Source organism: Podarcis erhardii, assembly GCF_964252035.2.
Source record: "Podarcis erhardii genome assembly, chromosome: 13".
Taxonomy (NCBI): Eukaryota; Metazoa; Chordata; class Lepidosauria; order Squamata; family Lacertidae; genus Podarcis; species Podarcis erhardii.
The window spans coordinates 40,287,429-40,305,964 of NC_138502.1; the positions used below are offsets into that span (position 1 = coordinate 40,287,429).

Consider the following 18,536-nt stretch of genomic DNA (forward strand, 5'->3'; position numbering starts at 1 on the left):
GGAAACGGAGAAACAGACTGACTTCAGCTCATCTGAAGGAGCGTCTAGTTAGGACTCTCCAGGAGTCGCACCCCCCTTGTATCTTCAGGTATTTTGGTGAATGTGATCACTGGGGATTTGAGTGCACCTGAGAGGTCAAGGTAAGTTGGCCACTAGATCAGGGCTTAAATTTGGTTCTTGGCTGGCGAAGGAATAAAGAGTGCCTCTGAACATGGGAAAAGCAGACCTGCTGCTGGTCTGCTGTGGTTTTTTTAAAAAAGAGCACAATCCCAACATTCAGGCTTTTGACTTGACAGCGCTGCCATACGTCTGGACTTCCCCTGGGTATTATTGGGATTTCAAAGGCGGAATTGACATGGGGGGGAATTTCCGAAATGCGGCACTTTTTCCTGGATCTTAGGAAAGCCAATCGAAAAATCGCAGTTTGGAGTTTGTCTAAAATAAGCTCAACAACTTTTGGGGTGATCTGGTTTTTACTTTTTGAAATACGGCAACCCTGTGTGAGATTTAGGCATGCCTGTCACTTATTCAAAGAGCCTTATTTAAGCATGATATTTGTCGGCCAAAATCACAAGATATATAACATGGACTTGGGACATTGTAGGTAGACACAAATACACTTGGGTTGAGGTACTCTTGAAGAACAACATTTATTATTATTTTTTAAAAAAGACAATTACCTAAAGTTAGCAGGGGATCCAGGGAACAAGCATTGATTACCGAGACATGGGAAGAATCCACATTTAATTGTAAGTGTCATTTTCCCCCCTGAGCACCAGAACAAAGTTGAATGGGGGACAGTTACTTTTTGTTGTGTAGAAAATGTGCAGAAACTTTATTTTAGCTTTGAGACACAAGACCAAAGAAGGCAAGGGGGGACTGGAGACTTATGAAAGGATTCCCCATGTCAGCTTGCTGTTGTTGCTTTAAAAAAATGAAATACAGCAATGGAGGGGACACACACACTTTGAATTTGATTGGGACAGCAGACCGCTTTCTCTGTGAGCCACTTGCTTCATTCTAATTTCTATTTATTGAGAGTAAGTGATAAACGGTGGACTGAAGCAACTCACAAGGAAACATGATCCTAGGTACTTGTTAACTGTAGAGTGGCCAGCCAGGCAGTATTTTTACTGCTCTGCCCTGGAAATTACCGTATTTTTTGCTCTATAAGACTCACTTTTTCCCTCCTAAAAAGTAAGGGGAAATGTGTGTGCGTCTTACGGAGCGAATGCAGGCTGCGCAGCTATCCCAGAAGCCAGAACAGCAAGAGGGATTGCTGCTTTTGCTGTGCAGTGATCCCTCTTGCTGTTCTGGCTTCTGAGATTCAGAATATTTTTTTTCTTGTTTTCCTCCTCCAAAAACTAGGTGTGTCTTGTGGTCTGGTGCGTCTTATAGAGCGAAAAATACTTATAGAGCGAAAAATACATCTGATGCACATTTAAAGCACATGCCACCCCCCCCCCCAAGAATCTTGGGATCTGTAGTTCCCTCTCACAGAACTACAATCCCCTGCATCCTTAGCAAACTATAGCTCCCAGGATTTTTCTTGGGGGGGGGGGTGGCAGAGGGGGCGGTCATGTGCTTTAAGTGTGAGCTGGTCGAGCTTTAAATATACGGTCCATTTTATGGTATGTTCTGTCAAAGAACTAGCCTTGGGAAAAGCCAGTGAAGTCCACATTCTGGGGGAGTTCGGATGATTTCTACAGGTTGAAAGAACACACAGGTGGGTGGGTGGGTGTCATGAAGCTTGTAATAAACAAAAATCTGCCTTTATTCCCTTATGGGGGACACAAGAGCCCTTATAGAGTCCTTTGTAGGTTCTCCATCGGTCGGAGAAAATAACAGAGGCCAACCAGAGAATATTGAGAAGCAAAGCAGCTAGTAAACCTGATCTTTATTGAACTATTGCAACAGGGTGCTCCCCTCACTCGCAGGAAAGGAGGAGGACCTAGAACAAAGGTGTGCCCGCCCTTATATAGACATTTTAAATTGCCCGCCCTGGAGTCCAAGACCACCCCCAGAAACATCATACATACATCACAGAAGGGGTGTAGCTCAGGACCACCCCCCAGATACATCATACCTACATCACAGAAAGAGCAGTCTACAACAGAAATCTGAATGCGTTGATTATCTCCTGTCTGGCAGGTTACCTGTTAATGGTCACTTGACTGGATTACCTGGGGAGCCTGGGCAGTCTTTTGTAATGATAAATACTTAGTTCCTGAGCCAGGTCACAGGCTCACCCTATTCATACACAGACATACCCTTAAGAGAGGATTTGTGAACAAAAAGACAACGGGGAGGCTTTTCCATTTTCCTTCGACCTTGCAGAGAAATATTTGAGGTCAATTTGGGAGGGACAAAATGGTTTCAGGACTTTTTCTGTGGGGTTTCAGACATGTGGTTTATATATGCAGTTATGAACATTATATATATATATATATAGACTTTAATTTTTTTATTTCAGGCTGCATCATAAAGGTAGCCCCTTTCCTCACTGTTTGTGGGTACTGGCCTCGGGATGGGGGGAAACACGTGAAATCAGACAAATGTGAAATCGGACAGACTGGTTGGACAAACAGCTCCAAGACAAGGAAGCAGTTTGAACAGTCACGTGAAACACAAAGATTACAATAAATAAAATGGACCGTATATTTAAAGCTCGACCAGCTCACACTTAAAGCACATGACCGCCCCCTCTGCCACCCCACCCCCACCCCAAGAAAAATCCTGGGAGCTATAGTTTGCTAAGGATGCAGGGGATTGTAGTTCTGTGAGAGGGAACTACAGATCCCAAGATTCTTTGGGGGGGGTGTGTGGCATGTGCTTTAAATGTGCATCAGATGCAGCCACTATTGGATCGCAGCCTGGTCCAGGGTGGGTCGCGACAGGGGCAGTACCAGCATGCAGGTGTATGGTAAAAGATTAAGGAAGGGGGGGGGGGTTTCTGTATCTGAAAAGATTGAAGATACCTGTTTGAAATGCATGCTGTGTATCTGCCCAAGGTTTTTCAGCGGAGATTCTGGACCTTCCTGTGGGCTAATATGGCAGGAGGGAGCTAGTTAAATCTGCACCTGCAGCAGCTGGTGGCCCTTTACTTAATTGTTTTCTCCTTGCCCGCCCCCCCCCCTTTTGACAGTGGCTTGTGCTTGTGCTTCTTGGCTACTGGCCCAACCATCCATCTTTCTATCTATCTATCCAATTTAATGAGTGCTAGGTAGGACGTCAAAGAGGAAACAAGTCCTTAAATAGTCCACTGTCAGGAAATGGGAAACTAATTAATAGGCCTCTTCAGGAAGGCCATGAACAAGGAGATACGCAATTAAAGTGCCGATAGCCAGGGGAAAAGGGAGCTTTGCTCAGTGGGATTTATTTTGCCTCTGAGGGAACATATATTAGAATCTTGCCGCCAGGGATGGGGTTTGTGGGATAAAAAAATTTCCACATTAAGAAACTTCCCAATACAGGGCTGTCTTCAGATGTCTTCTAAAGGTTGCATAGTTACTTATCTCCTTGGCTCAGGGGGTTGCATAAATCCATACCCTCCAACATTTCTCCGGTGAAAATAGGGACGCCCTAAGGAAAAGTGGGTCACGGGTGGCGCTGTGGGTTAAACCACAAAGCCTAGGACTTGCCGATCAGAAGGTCGGCGGTTCGAATCCCCGTGACGGGGTGAGCTCCCGTTGCTCGGTCCCTGCTCCTGCCAACCCAGCAGTTCAAAAGCACGTCAAAGTGCAAGTAGATAAATAGGTACGCTCCGGCGGGAAGGTAAACGGCGTTTCCGTGTGCTGCTCTGGTTCGCCAGAAGCGGCTTAGTCATGCTGGCCACATGATCCGGAAGCTGGACATCGGCTCCCTTGGCCAATACAGCAAGATGAGTGCCGCAACCCCAGAGTTGGCCATGACTGGACCTAATGGTCAGGGGTCCCTTTACCTTTAAGGAAAAGTGGGACATTTTGGGATCAAATTTGTTGATAACTGGGACGGCTTTTGTAAATCTGGGGCTGTCCCTGGAAACCAGGGACACTGGAGGATCTGGGTGGGATGGGATTTCTGGAATTGCAATGAGGGATGTAAAATTATATGCATGTCTCGTGGAGCTATGGTTAAAATTCCTCTTCATGCTGCTTGCAGAAGACCAGAATGGGCACACCTCTGGGGAATAGCGTAGCCTCTGTGCCCATGACAATCTTGACATGTGGTATGAGAGAGAGAAGGAGAAACGGCATCGGCCCTGTATACCTGAAGGAGCGTCTCCACCCCCGTCGTTCAGCCCGGACACTGAGGTCCAGCTCCAAGGGCCTTCTGGCGGTTCCCTCATTGCGAGAAGTGAGGTTACAGGGAACCAGTCAGAGGGCCTTCTCAGTAGTAGCGCCCACCCTGTGAAGGAAATAAGCAGGTATCCTATCTTTAAAAGACATCTGAAGGCAGCCCTGTTCAGGGACGTTTGTAATATTTAACGCTGTACTGTTTTTAACACTTGATTGGGAGCTGCCCAGAGTGGCTGGGGAAACTCAGCCAGATGGGCGGGGTATAAATAATAAATTATTATTATTATTATTATTATTATTATTATTAAATTGCAGGGTACATATTATTCTGGGGAAGGGTCGTCTGCTGCTCCTCGAGCGCGGAAAATGCAATCTCGGCGTTCCCTTTGTGCGAATCCCCGGGTGGCTGTACCATCGTCCAGCACTAGGAGATGGAGCTGCAGGGTTGCAGGAACCATCTGATACTTGACCAGCTGCCCAGAAGGGCGAGTGCCAAAGCCGAGAGAGGACGATGCTACCTGAAGAACCCTCCGGTCCTCAGGTTTCAGCATGAACATTTGAAGGGAACAGCAGCTGTTCTGCCAACAGGCAACAGCTCGGCCTGAGAGCTCCCACTCTCGGGGCAAGTCTGAGGGGAGTGGGGGGAAAAGGCCTTTTTCTTTGGGATATTGCTCACTCCATTGAACAGTAAGTAGGCGGGGGAAACCCCAAACCCACCCCCAACGCTGGTGCCTGGCAGAGCTTTTGCGCCTCGCCTCCTTGCTCTTTCTCGCAAGAAGCAGCTTGACCTCCACCTTCTCTTTTGTGTGGCTGATTATTCCTGCCTGGCTTTTTGGCTGACCCATGGAGAGTTATGCGCTGTTGCTGCTGCTGCTGCTGCTGCTGTGACACCTTTGGCTAAAACACTGTTTGGCTGTGGCTTCCTTTCCCCCCTTTTCCCCTTAAAACCAGATAACCACCAGCTTCCTTCAGCCATATTAGAAAGTAAAAAAACATGGGTGGCTCGGGGTGGGGGACACTGCTGAGGGGAGTTGTTGTGGGTGGGTGGGTGGTGTACACAAGGGCCATAAACAAAGCTGACAGGAGGAATGGTGCGGCCAAGATTTAAGCGGCACCAGCCTGCGAAGAAGCTGCTAATGGCTTGTGAGAGCGGCAGGGCTGTAAGGCGAGATGGGCTGGCTGACACCATCTTCTTCCAGCTCCAGGGGATGACTAGAATCTTGGCTTTCGCACCAGAAATGCGCCCAGCTCTTGCCGTCTTCAACTACCACTCTAAATATAAACCCAGGGCTATTAGCAGTCGCCTTGTGCATGTCTGGACCTGGAAGTCTTTCTTTCTCTCTCTCTCTCTCCCCCCGCCCTGATCCTTGATAATGTGTGATTTCTTGAGGAATGGGTAGGGAAAGGCGCTTTGCCTATGCTCAGAGGCCCTCTTCTCTGTATTGTTCACTTTGTACATGCTCCAGTGTTGGGTTCCGCCACCAGAAACAGTTCATGGGACTGTGAAAGTCCTCTTTTGAAAATAATACATTCTCGGAAGACGAAAATGAGTTTTCTGGTTCATGAAGGAATATCGGTTCGTTCGCCTTTTCGCACCAATATTTCCCGAATTGCTTGGCACACCTGATGTCTCGCTGTTTGCCTGTTTGCTCAGAACGTCTGAAGAGCTTAAAGTAGAATTGGTAGGCCTATTTTCCGCCGCCAACCCTCCCCTTTGGCTCATCGATGGAGGAGGGATACGGTTTCGATGTGTCGCCCAAGGGCTTAGACTCGGTGGTGCACCAGGCAAGGACACACTGCATTTGAAGCTGAGAAACTGATTCAAGATCTCTCGCTGGGATCAGTGCACGGGCGGTAGAGAGAAAGGAAGGAGAAAACACATTTGAACGGTCCTGTAATGCCAGATCTTGAGTTTCTGATGAAAAGGGCATTTTTTTAAATTATTCAAACCAGTGTTTAGCTTGGTCCCAAGGGAGAGGGTGGCTGTACATAGCTAATGCCACCCTTTATTTAGGGATTGCCACAAAGAGCAGTTACTGCATGACTTGTTTCAGTTATCTAGAGCCATCTCCTTTTCATTCATTTCCCCCTGCTAGAGGGAACCATTTCTCTGTGTTTTGGGATAAGTGGCTGCAGCAGAGATACATTGGAGACGACTCGGGCCTTTCAGGGGACAAGGCCCATGGGAGCTTCCTTTCAGATTTGCGAGTCTCACAAAAATAAAAGAAAGTTAACTTCTGGGTGTGTGCAATATGTTTCCTACAACAGTTGCAATCCTTACTTTTGGAAATAAGGGGTGCCAGGGCCAGCACCTTTCCAGCTTCTTGTCATTCTACACCCAGGTCGCTAGAGGCTCATTGAGGTTGTCTGTAGGAAGGGCACTCTGTGCATGGTCAGAGACACCTGTATTTTTCTTAGCACATTTTAGGGCTGAGCAATGGCACGGGAAATTGGTTCTAAGTCCAGCAAGCCACAGGTCAGATAATGCGCTCCTCCTTATGATGTATATTTAGCGAAAGCAGCTGGAGGTACAATATATGGGCCTCTTCACTGTGTGAGCTTATCTAAGGGCATATGTATACCACTTCAGTTGGCATGGCTTTTTTCAAAGATCCATGGGAACTTTAGTGTGATGAAGTGCTAAGGATGTTGTTGTTGTTGTTGTTGAAGTGCTAAGGATGTTGTTGTTGTTGTTGTTATTGCTGCTGCTGTTATTATTTTATTTATAGAATTTATAAACTGCTTTTTCGCAGAATCAAAGAGTGTGAAGGGACCCTGAGGGTCATCTAGCCCAAGCCCATATGATGCAGGAATCTCCACTAAATAAATCCTTGACAGATGACCATCCAGCCTCTGCTTAAAAACCTCATCAGAGGTTTGAAAGCAGTTTCTAACAATAATAGAACAATATAGTGAAACAATTCAGTAGAGCGAAAATGGAAGGCGGTGGACATCAAATTTATAAAAAAATTAGCAAGACAACCGTGAATAATAGCCTAAAACCCCAGAGTAAACGAAACAATTCCTCCAAGAGCCTGGGAAAAAGGTGGGTTTTGACTAGATGATGCATGGCCAACATTTCTGTAAAGACCTGTAAAGGTAAAAGTAAAGGGACCCCTGACCATTAGGTCCAGTCGCAGACGACTCTGGGGTTGCGGCGCTAATCTTGCTCTATAGGCCGAGGGAGCCGGCGTTTGTCCGCAGACAGCTTCCGGGTCATGTGGCCAGCATGACTAAGCCGCTTCTGGCGAACCAGAGCAGTGCACGGAAACGCCGTTTACCTTCCCGCCAGAACGGTACCTATTTATCTACTTGCACTTCAACGTGCTTTCAAACTGCTAGGTGGGCAGGAGCAGGGACCAAGCAACGGGAACTCATCCCGCCATGGGGATTCGAACCGCCGACCTTCTGATCGGCAAGTCCTAGGCTCTGTGGTTTAATCCACAGCGCCGCCCGCGTCCCTTGTCCACACCTGTAGGGGGAGAGAATCCCAGAATCTGGTATCACCAACCCAACAAGTGATATTTGCTGGTGATGTTGCACCAAGCAACTCTTCCCAGTCGATGTCAGAGTCCAGGATGGCTAATTTGGGGAGAGGCGCTTCTGACGGGAGCATCTGCTAAGACCAGGCATAGGCAAACTCCGGCCCTCCAGATGTTTGGGACTACAATTCCCATCATCCCTGACCACTGGTCCTGTTAGCTAGGGATGATGGGGATTTTAGTCCCAAACATCTGGAAGGCCGGAGTCTGCCTATGCCTGCGCTAAGATTCTATTTCTTTAATTAATGCACATACCACTTCCTCGAACAAAAGACCTTTAACTGGTTTACAGAACTCTAGCGGCAGTGTTTTCTATTAGCTGTCGTTTCTGGACGGACTTCAAGGCTAGTAGCCCCATGAAGAGAGCATTGCAGTGAATCTGCTAGAGATCTCTAGGCTTTTCACAGAACTGTGGTTTCCAAGTAGCAATTTCCAGTGAGGTTCTTGTGGCTTCCTAAAGGGCAGTTAATGACCATTAAACCAGTTTAATTTATACATATGTCCAGAGAGCTTGCTTTTACAGTTCAGAAGGTATTGCAGTTTTCTGGCTATAAAGTGGGGCCCTTGACAACAGTAATTTCACCATTAATCTGTCCAGAATCTCTCCCCTCACCAGCTCTGTGGCCTATAGTTATCGCAACTGCATGACAGAAAGCAAGAGAAGCCTTTTTCCAAATGACACGTATAGTGTTGTAAGGGTTTTTTTTTGGGGGGGGGGGGAGTGGTAGGTTAGGCTGTATGATGCCTGAGACCATTCTAATTCCTGGATTCAGCAAGTGTTACAATCTAACAGAGGATCCCATTGTTGAGTTAGCCATGGCCCCTAAATATGGGTCCTTAATATAAGGAAGTGGTTCTGTGCCACAACGGCAAATGAGTGGAGCCCCTTCCTCACCTGGTGGGTAATGAGAAGCTAATAATAATAATAATAATAATAATAATAATAATAATAATAATTTTATTATTTATACCACTGGTTGGGTTTCCCCAGCCACTCTGGGCAGCTTCCAACAAAATATTAAAAATACAATCAAACATTAAAAACTTTCTTAAACAGGGCTGCCTTCAGATGTCTTCTAAAAGTCAGATATAGTGGAACCTCAGGTTGCGAACGTGATCCGTTCGGGAGGCATGTTCGCAACCCGTAGCGGTGCGTCTGTGCACATGCAGGTCGCAATTTGGTGTTTCTGCGCATGCGCGTGCGCCGAAACCCAGAAGTAACCCGTTCCGGTACTTCCGGGTTCGGCGTGGTGTGCAACCCAAAAACGCGTAACCTGAAGATACCACTGTAGTTGTTTATTTCCTTGAAATCTGATGGGAGGGCATTCCACAGGGCGGGTGCCACTACCAAGAAGGCCCTCTGCCTGGTTCCCTGTAACCTCACTTCTCGCAGGGAGAGAACCACCAGAAGGCCCTTGGAGCTGGACCTCAGTGTCCGGGCTGGATGATGGGGGTGGAGACGCTCCTTCAGGTCTAGTGGGCCGAGGCCATTTTGAGCTTTAAAAGTCAGCACCAGTACTTTGAATTGTGCTTGGAAATGTACTGGGAGCCAGTGTAGGTCTTTCAGGACCCGTGTTGTATGGTCTCAGCAGCCACTCCCAGTCACCAGTCTAGCTGCCACATCTTGGACTAGTTGTAGTTTCCTGGTCACCTTCAAAGTTAGCCCCATGTAGAGCGCATTGCAGTAGTCCAAGCGGGAGATAACTAGAGTTTTGTATGAGCTAGGCCAGAGACAGGCTGAAGGGAACAGTCAGAGAGGGAGAGCCATGCTTGATTTCTGCTGGAATCCAAGGCAATGACAATGGGAGAATCAAAGACCTTCTGGAGTGTAAATGCTGTGAGCTCCTTCGTCGTAGGCTAAGGTTGTAGATATGTGTAAATAAACCCCATATCTTAAGACACCAAGGTCTACTACACTGTCCCTCATTCGGAGGAAATCAAACATTGCGTAAGGGCCTGGAAGCCCCCGAGTCTTGCATCGGTTGGAGATTGGGGTGGCGGGCAACAATATTTTAGTCAATGTTACAGGTGCAAGAAATTATTTACCCATCTTTGTGTGTGAAAGGCACTTAATTCACCAGTTGATTTTGGAATAGATAATTGAGAGCTGGGGAAGGCTTCCACTGACCACGCAATCTCGAAAACAAGGAAGGGTCTAATATGAATTCATGTAATATATGAATGGTGCAATCCTATCCATGTCTACTCAGAAGTAATTCCCATTGAGTTCAGAAGGGCTTGCTCCTGGGTAAGTCTAGGACTGCAGCCTCCTACTGTCAAAATTGCATTTGTAAACAAGATTTTCAGAGTGCTTGTGTGCCCTCTGATGCAGATATCTGCTTTCAAAGAAAAGCACTGATGTTACCTCTCTCGGGCTAAGTCTATTACAGGAGTATTATTAACGCCTCTCCCCCTCTCCTCCTTCAAGCCACATTTAAAGACCCAGTTCTACACAAACCTTACCATGTCTGGGTACAAGGCTGACATGATGCATTGTGGTCGTCCGTCCCCCCCCCCCCATAGTGGCTCCTATTTGCAAAAATGTGAGAACAACATAGATGCATTTCTGCATCTCCATCACTGTGTCTCCTTTTGCTTTCGGGGGCAGCTTTTTACTGGGTTGGCATTCTTGGGAGGAGACTGTACTGGAGTTTCATGATAATCAACTTGGATCAGGCCAAAGGTCCATTGAGTCCAATGTTTCTAACATTAGCAAGATATGTTTCTCTGGAAAATAGGGCCAACCCCTGCACCATTTAGCTGTGTACCTGAAGGAGCATCTCCACCCCCATCATCCAGCCTGGACACTGAGGTCCAGCTCCGAGGGCCTTCTGGTGGTTCCCTCACTGTGAGAAGTGAGGTGACAGGGAAGCAGGCACAGGGCCTTCTTGGTAGTGGCACCTTCCCTGTGGAACTGTTGGAGGGTTTTTTTCCTCTGGTGGCAGATGACAGAAACTATGACACCACGAGACCAATGTAAAACCAAATCAAATAAAGCTTTTATTACAAAACAACAAAGCTTGTGGGTGTTTTCCCCTGCAGGCAAAGTTCAAACTGCAACTTTTCCTCCTTTCATAGTCATGACCAGCTGTACCCCATCTGCCCAAAGCTCACAGAAACAGTTCTTAAATGTACAAACATCTCTACTGTTTCTTTGCAGAGTGACTCCCAACAGGAACACCCTCCCAGCAGATGTCAAGGAAATAAACAACTATTTTACTTTTAAAAGACAACTGAAGGCGGCCCTGTTTAGGGAAGCTTTTAATGTCTGATGCTGTACTATATTTTAATATTCAGTTGGAAGCCACCAAGAGTGGCTGGGGAAAGCCAGCCAGATGGGTGTGGTATAAATAATAAATTATTATTATTATTAGTAGTAGTAGTAGTAGTAGTAGCATTAGGGGGGAAGTCCCAGCAAAAAGCCTCCAATCAGTGCCTATGAGAGCTTTTTCTTACTACTAACAGGAGCACACAGTGAGGCGATACCACAGGGAGGCTTAGGCCTTCCCCTGACCTCCCCACATAACAATTTCCCTCCCTTACCTAACATTATTATTAAAAAAAAAAAGTGACATTATTTTTAATCATGTCGGTGACATAATGTACAGTTAATGTCTTTAAAAAGCAGTCTGTGGCCATTTCTTCACCTTGTATTGATGAATTCCATGTTTTCTGAAGATGTACTTAGTTTTTTGGGGGGGCTTGGGACAACCGTCAATACAGTATGTCGAATCCTGTTTCATTTTGATTGTTGTTTTTATATATTTTTGTATACTTTTTAAACATTTTAATATTTTTAGATGCCTTGAATACACAAGGTTTTTGGGTTTGTTTGTTTTTTTAAAAAGGACAAATATACAGTTTTTTAAAATGAATGAAATAAATATTGAGAGAAGCGCAGCCAGCTTTTGAAATCAGCATTTATTCAAATTTTGTTGTTCTCCAGCCACGTAACGCGTACAAAGATGCATTTATTAAAGTGCCCATAAAAAACTTTTAGTATGCAAAAATGCATTATATTAGACAGAACTGCTTTGCAAAAATGTAGGTTTTACACAGAGTTAAATGCAAAAAATATTGTGCATTTTAGGAGAAATTCTCACTAAAGTGCTGGTAAGAATTTTCACGAGGACTTTTAAAAAAATTGCAAGCTGATGTGGAAATGTGGAGAACTGGGGAGGAAATGAGAAACTGAGAAGACCCAAAATTGACAGAATCGCCCATCCCTGTTTCTAGTAATGCTCTGTTTGTTTCCCTGACCGTTGATTCAGAAATGGCAAAGCGTTGAGAGGGATGACCTGCCTGCGTGAAGAACGCCCCTTGCTTCAATCTTGGCCGTTCACAAATTTGAAAAGACGTAAGAGTTAGCTTATTTATTGGGTAGTAGCTCAGACCCTGCTACTCAAAACCACTTCCCCAGAGTGCGTTTACAAGGAAAGTACAAATCCAATTAACAATGCAACAAAAGCAATAAAACGCACAGGACAAAACTGACAGCAACAAAATCTAAAACACCAGATGGCAGAGCAGCATTAAAAATGGGGGACATAAAATTTAAAAATGGCAGAGGAGTTGGAGGCAGCAGGAATGAGCGAGATGGAATCAGTGGTCTGATGCAGTACGAGCAGTGGCATATATATATATTAGCTCTCCTTTTACGCTTTTTAGTTCCTGGTAGGAAGGCAGGGTGGCCAGCTGTCCTGAATTACAGAGGAGAATTTCTCTATTAGAAGGTGTGCCCTGTTTCAAGGGCTGTTTGGCCCAAGTCTGGATTTCGGATTGAGCCAGTACATAGGGCCGGCCCGCCCATTAGGCGGAGTGAAGTAGCTGCCTTGGGCGGTGAAGTCGGATGGAGTGTCCCACCCTGGCCAGCACGGGGGTCATCCGGCGGAAGCAGCGGCAGCTTGGGGCCTGATCTTGCGTAACTGTCGCAATATCTCGGCTTTGATGGAGTGGCGGCAGCACCTTTCCGTTGTGCCTCAGGCGGCGAAACAGGATGGGCCACCCCTGTGAATGGGTCTAGATGTGGCCTGCCCCACGGGGTGCGACTGCAATGCTGGCTTCCTGGCGGTGGGGTCATTGCTGCTTACCCAGAGCTGGGAGTGGGCGGCAGCAGGAAGGTCAGTGCGGTGCAGGGACACCAGTGAGCATGGCAGATTAGCTCTGCCAGTATGTCCAGACTTTGCTCTACCACTTCATAATGGGACGCGGGCGGCGCTGTGGGTTAAACCACAGAGCCTAGGACTTGCCGATCAGAGGGTCGGTGGTTCGAATCCCCACGACAGGGTGAGCTCCCGTTGCTCGGTCCCTGCTCCTGCCAACCTAGCAGTTTGAAAGCACGTCAAAGTGCAAGTAAATAAATAGGTACCGCTCCGGCGGAAAGGTAAACGGTGTTTCCGTGTGTTGCTCTGGTTCGCCAGAAGCGGCCACATGACCTGGAAGCTGTACTTCCAAGCTCCCTTGGCCAATAAAGCGAGATGAGCGCCGCAACCCCAGAGTCAGTCACGACTGGACCTAATGGTCAGGGGTCCCTTTACCTTAACCTACCACTTCTTCTTCTTCTTCTTCATCATCATCATAATCATCACTTTGTATATTCTTTCTATCTTACAATACTCAAGGCGGTTTACAAGCTGAAGAAACAAAAAGTGTACAACTTATAACAGATCTAATGCAATACAAAAATGTGATAATAAAACTTTAAAATAGGCAACCTGTATCAAAAAAGTAACATTCAACAATCATTAGAAAAATATTAAATAATAATAACATATACAAGTTAAACAGAAATCCACTCAACAGTTACAATAAATAATTTCTAAGCTATAATCAATAAAACAACGGCAAGCCACAGTACATAAAATGATACAATGCAAATTGAGAAGCAGAGACTAGAGGGTGAGGCAAGGCAGGTGGAAGGAGGCCTTGCCTGATGGAGTCTCTCCGCTCACAGTCACTTCACCCCGGCTCTCACCCTCAGCATAAGCAGTATCTTAAGTCAGGCTTCCTCAACCTCGGCCTGCCAGATGTTTTTGGCCTACAACTCCCATGAACCCTAGCTAGCAGGACCAGTGGTCAGGGATGATGGGAATTGTAGTCTCAAAACATCTGGAGGGCCGAGGTTGAGGAAGCCTGCCTTAGGTCATCTATACCTGTATACCTGAAGGACCATCTCCACCCCCATCATTCAGCCCGGACACTGAGGTCTAGCTCTGAGGGCCTTCTGGCGGTTCCCTCACTGCGAGAAGTGAGGTTACAGGGCACCAGGCAGAGGGTCTTCTCGGTAGTGGCGCCTGCCCTGTGGAATGCACTCCCATCAGAGGTCAAATAAATAAACAACTATTTGACGTTTAGAAGACATCTGAAGGCAGCCCTGTTTAGGGAAGTTTTTAATGATTGATGTTTTCATGTATTTTTAATCTTTTGTTGGAAGCCGCCCAGAGTGGGGAATGGGGAAGCTCAGCCAGATGGGCGGGTATAAATAATAAATTATTATTATTATTATTATTATTATTATTATTATTATTATTATTATTCCATGGTTTTCCTCACTCTTGTGAGATTTGTTGTATTTCCGGTGAAATTAAAGTCATTACTAAAGTCAAACATATATATTACCATTTGGAAAAGGGGTGGGGGGGGCAATGTGTAAGTGGCCACACTTGTTCTAGCCCTGCATGTTTAAAAACAGCCTCCTGCAGTCTGGATACCTCTAGTTGTTTTGGAATGCAATTCCCGTGAGTCCCAACTTCCTAGGATTATTTGAACTGTGGTCAAAAACTCTCCAAGGCACCAGGTTGGGGGAAGGCTGGTTCAAAACATTTCTATTGCAGTGTCATGGCTTCAGGAAAGCTATTCCTCCCTCTGTGGGACCCTGATGAGTACCAGAGCGCATGGAAACTCCGTTTACCTTTCCGCTGCAGCGGTACCTATTTATCTACTTGCACTGGCATGCTGTGATGGCCTGGGATTCCGATTCAGAGGATGAACCAGAGGAATCCCAGCCTGCACAGGAGTCCCCGCCTCCAGGGCCGGCTGAACTGGGGCAAGGCCTAGATGCTGAAGAGCCTGCACCTGTGGCAGAGCACCGGGAGCTGGCCCCAGGTGAAACCCTTCAGGCCCCAGAGGGGCTTGAGGACTCAGTGGCTACAGGTGAGCCTCCTCCAGGGCCCAGTAACCCTTCGGCCTCTCCTGATCTGCAGAGGCTTAGGGCAGAGAGGCGAAGGGAACTGGTTGCTCCCAGGAGGAGTGCTCGCCTTAAGGCCAGAGGAGGCGGGGCTCCTGGGGGCCGGGACCGCCCCTGGCCTTAGAAGAGGATAAAAGCCCAGTCAGCCCGGTCCCAGGTTGCGGGAGCAATGTCGTTGTTGGCTTTGGACCTTCCTGTGTTCCTGATCCCTGCTTGGCCTCCTGTTCCTGACCATCCGGTGCTCCTGTTCCCTGCTCGGCCTCCTGTTCCTGACCATCCGGTGTTCCTGTTCCCTGCTCGGCCTCCTGTTCCAGCGTTCCCGTTCCCCGCCCGGCTCTCCGCCTCGGACCTCGCCCCTCTTCGTGTGGACTCAGACTACGCTCACGGTACCTTTCCCCCGGGTCCAGCACACATGCTTTCGAACTGCTACCTAGGCAGGAGCTGGGACAGAGCAACGGGAGCTCACCCCGTCACGGGGATTTGAACCGCCGACCTTCTGATCAGCAAGCCCAAGAGGCTCAGTGGTTTAGACCATAGCGCCACCCACGTCCCTGCTAATTTTAATATATATTAGCATATGCTAATGTCTGCATATCAAACTGCTGTTAAACTATAGAGAACTGCCTTATCACTATGCAGAGGTGGATTTAGGGTCGTGCAACCATTTCCGGGGGGGGGGGCACCTTCCCACCTCCTTCCCTAAGCCTAGTACAGTGGTACCTCGGGTTAAGTACTTAATTCGTTCTGGAGGTCTGTTCTTAACTTGAATCTGTTCTTAACCTGAAGCACCACTTTAGCTAATGGGGCCTCCTGCTGCTGCCATGCCACTGGAGCACGATTTCTGTTCTCATCCTGAATCAAAGTTCTTAACTCGAGGTAATATTTCTGGGTTAGCAGAGTCTGTAACCTGAAGCATATGTAACCCGAGGTATCACTGTAATCACTAGGCAGCTAAATGGTTGGTGATTTGTTCTCTACTGACTGTATGTGATCATGTAGGACTTATCCACACAGAATCAGAACAAACGGCAATTGGGTTTTCTGCAGATTGCCGTTTGTTCTGATTTAGTGCTAAAGAATGTTCTTTTTCAGGGGGCGGAGTGGAGGGGAAAGGCAAAACCAATCAGATGCGTTCCGAGAAAGCATGGGACCAGCAAAAGAAATGCTTACAGTTGTTCCTTGGTTCTCAAACTTAATCCGTTCCGGGAGTCCCTTCGACTCCCGAAACCGTTCAAAAACCAAGGGGCAGCCTTTGGTAAAGGCTGTTCTCCAACTGGAGCGCTCGCAGTCCAGTGTTTCTCAGTTGTCAGTGTTTATACTACATTTCCCCCCCAATTTGCCTTGAGAGAGTCTTTGAACCTCTTTTGTTGACCACCAGCATTATGCTTACCACTTTTAAGTTTGGAATAGAGGAGCTTTGGAAGACGCTTTGGAAGACGATAAAAAATCAGGCACCTGCACATCCCTCCATAACACATTCCCATCAAATTGGCAAGCATTTCACTAGTGGTTGTGTAAACTGACTGCAACCACAACAAAGTGTATGAAACAGGGTGGGTGGGAGGGCATGTATTTCTACTCCAACATCAAATGCGTCCGTCTACGAATCACCAGAAAGTTCCAGAAAGTTTGTAATATTTTGCATGATTCTTCCAGATGAAGAGTTGAGGTGTGGTCATTGTTGCGCTGATATTTGCTTGGCAGTTATGGGAAATGGAGTGATGAAAGATAGAGCTATAAGAGATCTGTTTTCATCAAGTGCGCTACTCCAGTCTTAAGCACACTTACTTGGAAATACGTCTCGTGGATTTCACTAGCTGGGCGTTCCTTCTCAGGCATTCTTAGGAGGACTGTTGCTTTAACTTCCTTCTGCCATGTATACATTTGTGCACAATATACTCTGCAATTTTGGACGCCTCAAGACCGGCAGGATTATGCTCTGTGCTGTTGCTTTTTAAACCTCTGTTCCGGATGGGCCTTTTAATATGGGCTCTTGTTTCACCTCCCAGGATAAAATTCTCTCCAGCTAGCCGCTAAGTCAGCTTCCTTCAGGGCGTCAGATAATCCCGGAAAGTGGAGGGAGGTCCTTTGTGCAAGTTTCAAATCAGGAAGTTTGAAGGAACAAAGTATGCCATCAAAACCGCAGAAGGAAATGGACTCGGCCAAGTGGCATTGGGTTACAGGGACAATTTTAGGTGTGAGAGAGGTCTGTATTTTCAAGCTACCTTTTAACCCAGGGGTCAGCAAACTTTTTCAACAGGGGGCTGGTCCACTGTCCCTCAGACCTTGTGGGGGGCCGGACTATATTTTTTGGGGGGGTGGGGAAAAAAGAAAGAATTACTATGCTCCACAAATAACCCAGAGATGCATTTTAAATAAAAGAACACATTCCACTCATGTAAAAACACACTGATTCCTGGACCGTCCGAGGGCCGGATTGAGATGGCGATTGGGCTGGACCTGGACCCCGGGCCTTAGTTTGCCTACCCATGTTTTAACCCAATGTTTAAAATGTTTGGTGCCTGAAGTTCAAGCCCAGCTCAAAGCGATACCTGCTGCCCTAGCAATCTTACCGCTTTTTCCTAGCTGTGTGGCCCAGTTGTAGTAACACAATCATGAGAAAAATGGCATGTTGTCAGTAGTTAGACTAGTTAGGCATGTTCCAGCACTCTTTGATCTAAGTTTGCTTAGAGCCCTTTAGCACTGCTGAGGCTTTCCCTTCCCACAATTAGCTGGAAGTGGAATTAAAATGGTGATTTCACATAGCACTTTATATAGCACTTAGTTGTTCAACAGTGTTGTCGTCAAAGCTAAGATTAGGAAGTTTATCCAGAAGTAAGTATTATTTAAAGGTCCCCATCATTATTAATTAGTAGCTTCCATCTCACAGGTTCTGCCCTTTTGCTTTCTTTCTGTGTAGTGCATCATTGCTGATGAATTATGTCCTAATTAGTCAGTTCCTATCGCCCATAGGGAGGACTAAGGGGAAATTCATTACTACTGCCATACTCCATTGAACACCAAATGGAAGAAGCAACAAGAAGGAAGCTTTTAATTAGAAGGACAGTAGCGTAGAAAAGCTTCAACAGTATATTGACTATATACACCAGACATGCTATAATTGTATTTCAGCTGGGGAAAACCTGCCGCATATCAAGTTTCAAAAAAAGGCCATGGGGAACACAGGAAACACTGAAATTCAACAGGATGGCAGTAGCATTGTCCAGATTCTCCAGTTTGCTTCCAGGCTACACTAGGACTCTTTACCACTGCCAATACATTGCTCTTTCACAGTCAACTGGGGTGGAATTATAACAGTGGCCCTGCATAATTCGTGATTTAGTGCTATCTCCCCCATTCTAGTCTTGCATCGCCTGTCCTCACAAAAAAGGGAAAAGTCAGGTCACATTATTGACGTGAAGCCTCCCAGCGTGATCTGAAAGTGTCTTTATTCAGAAATCAGTCCAGTAAGACTTCCAGCAGAATGCTAACTAGGTCTACTCAAAAGGAAGTCCTATTGAATTTAGTGGG

At 46.6% G+C, this 18,536-nt stretch overlaps 1 protein-coding gene across 4 annotated transcripts in view; it reads left to right on the forward strand.

The window, feature by feature from the left end:
- SCN4A (sodium voltage-gated channel alpha subunit 4) overlaps positions 1-18,536 on the forward strand; it is a 107,316-nt gene continuing 88,780 nt past the window's right edge. The window contains exons 1-2 of one of the 4 annotated variants that reach the window (XM_081837559.1): positions 4,798-4,964; positions 12,091-12,176. The gene's annotated coding sequence lies outside the window, so the exon portion shown is untranslated. Of the gene's footprint in view, positions 141-2,826; positions 2,917-4,797; positions 4,965-12,090; positions 12,177-18,536 lie in introns of those variants that run through there. The other 3 variants (XM_081837560.1, XM_081837561.1, XM_081837558.1) reach the window with 3 other exon arrangements.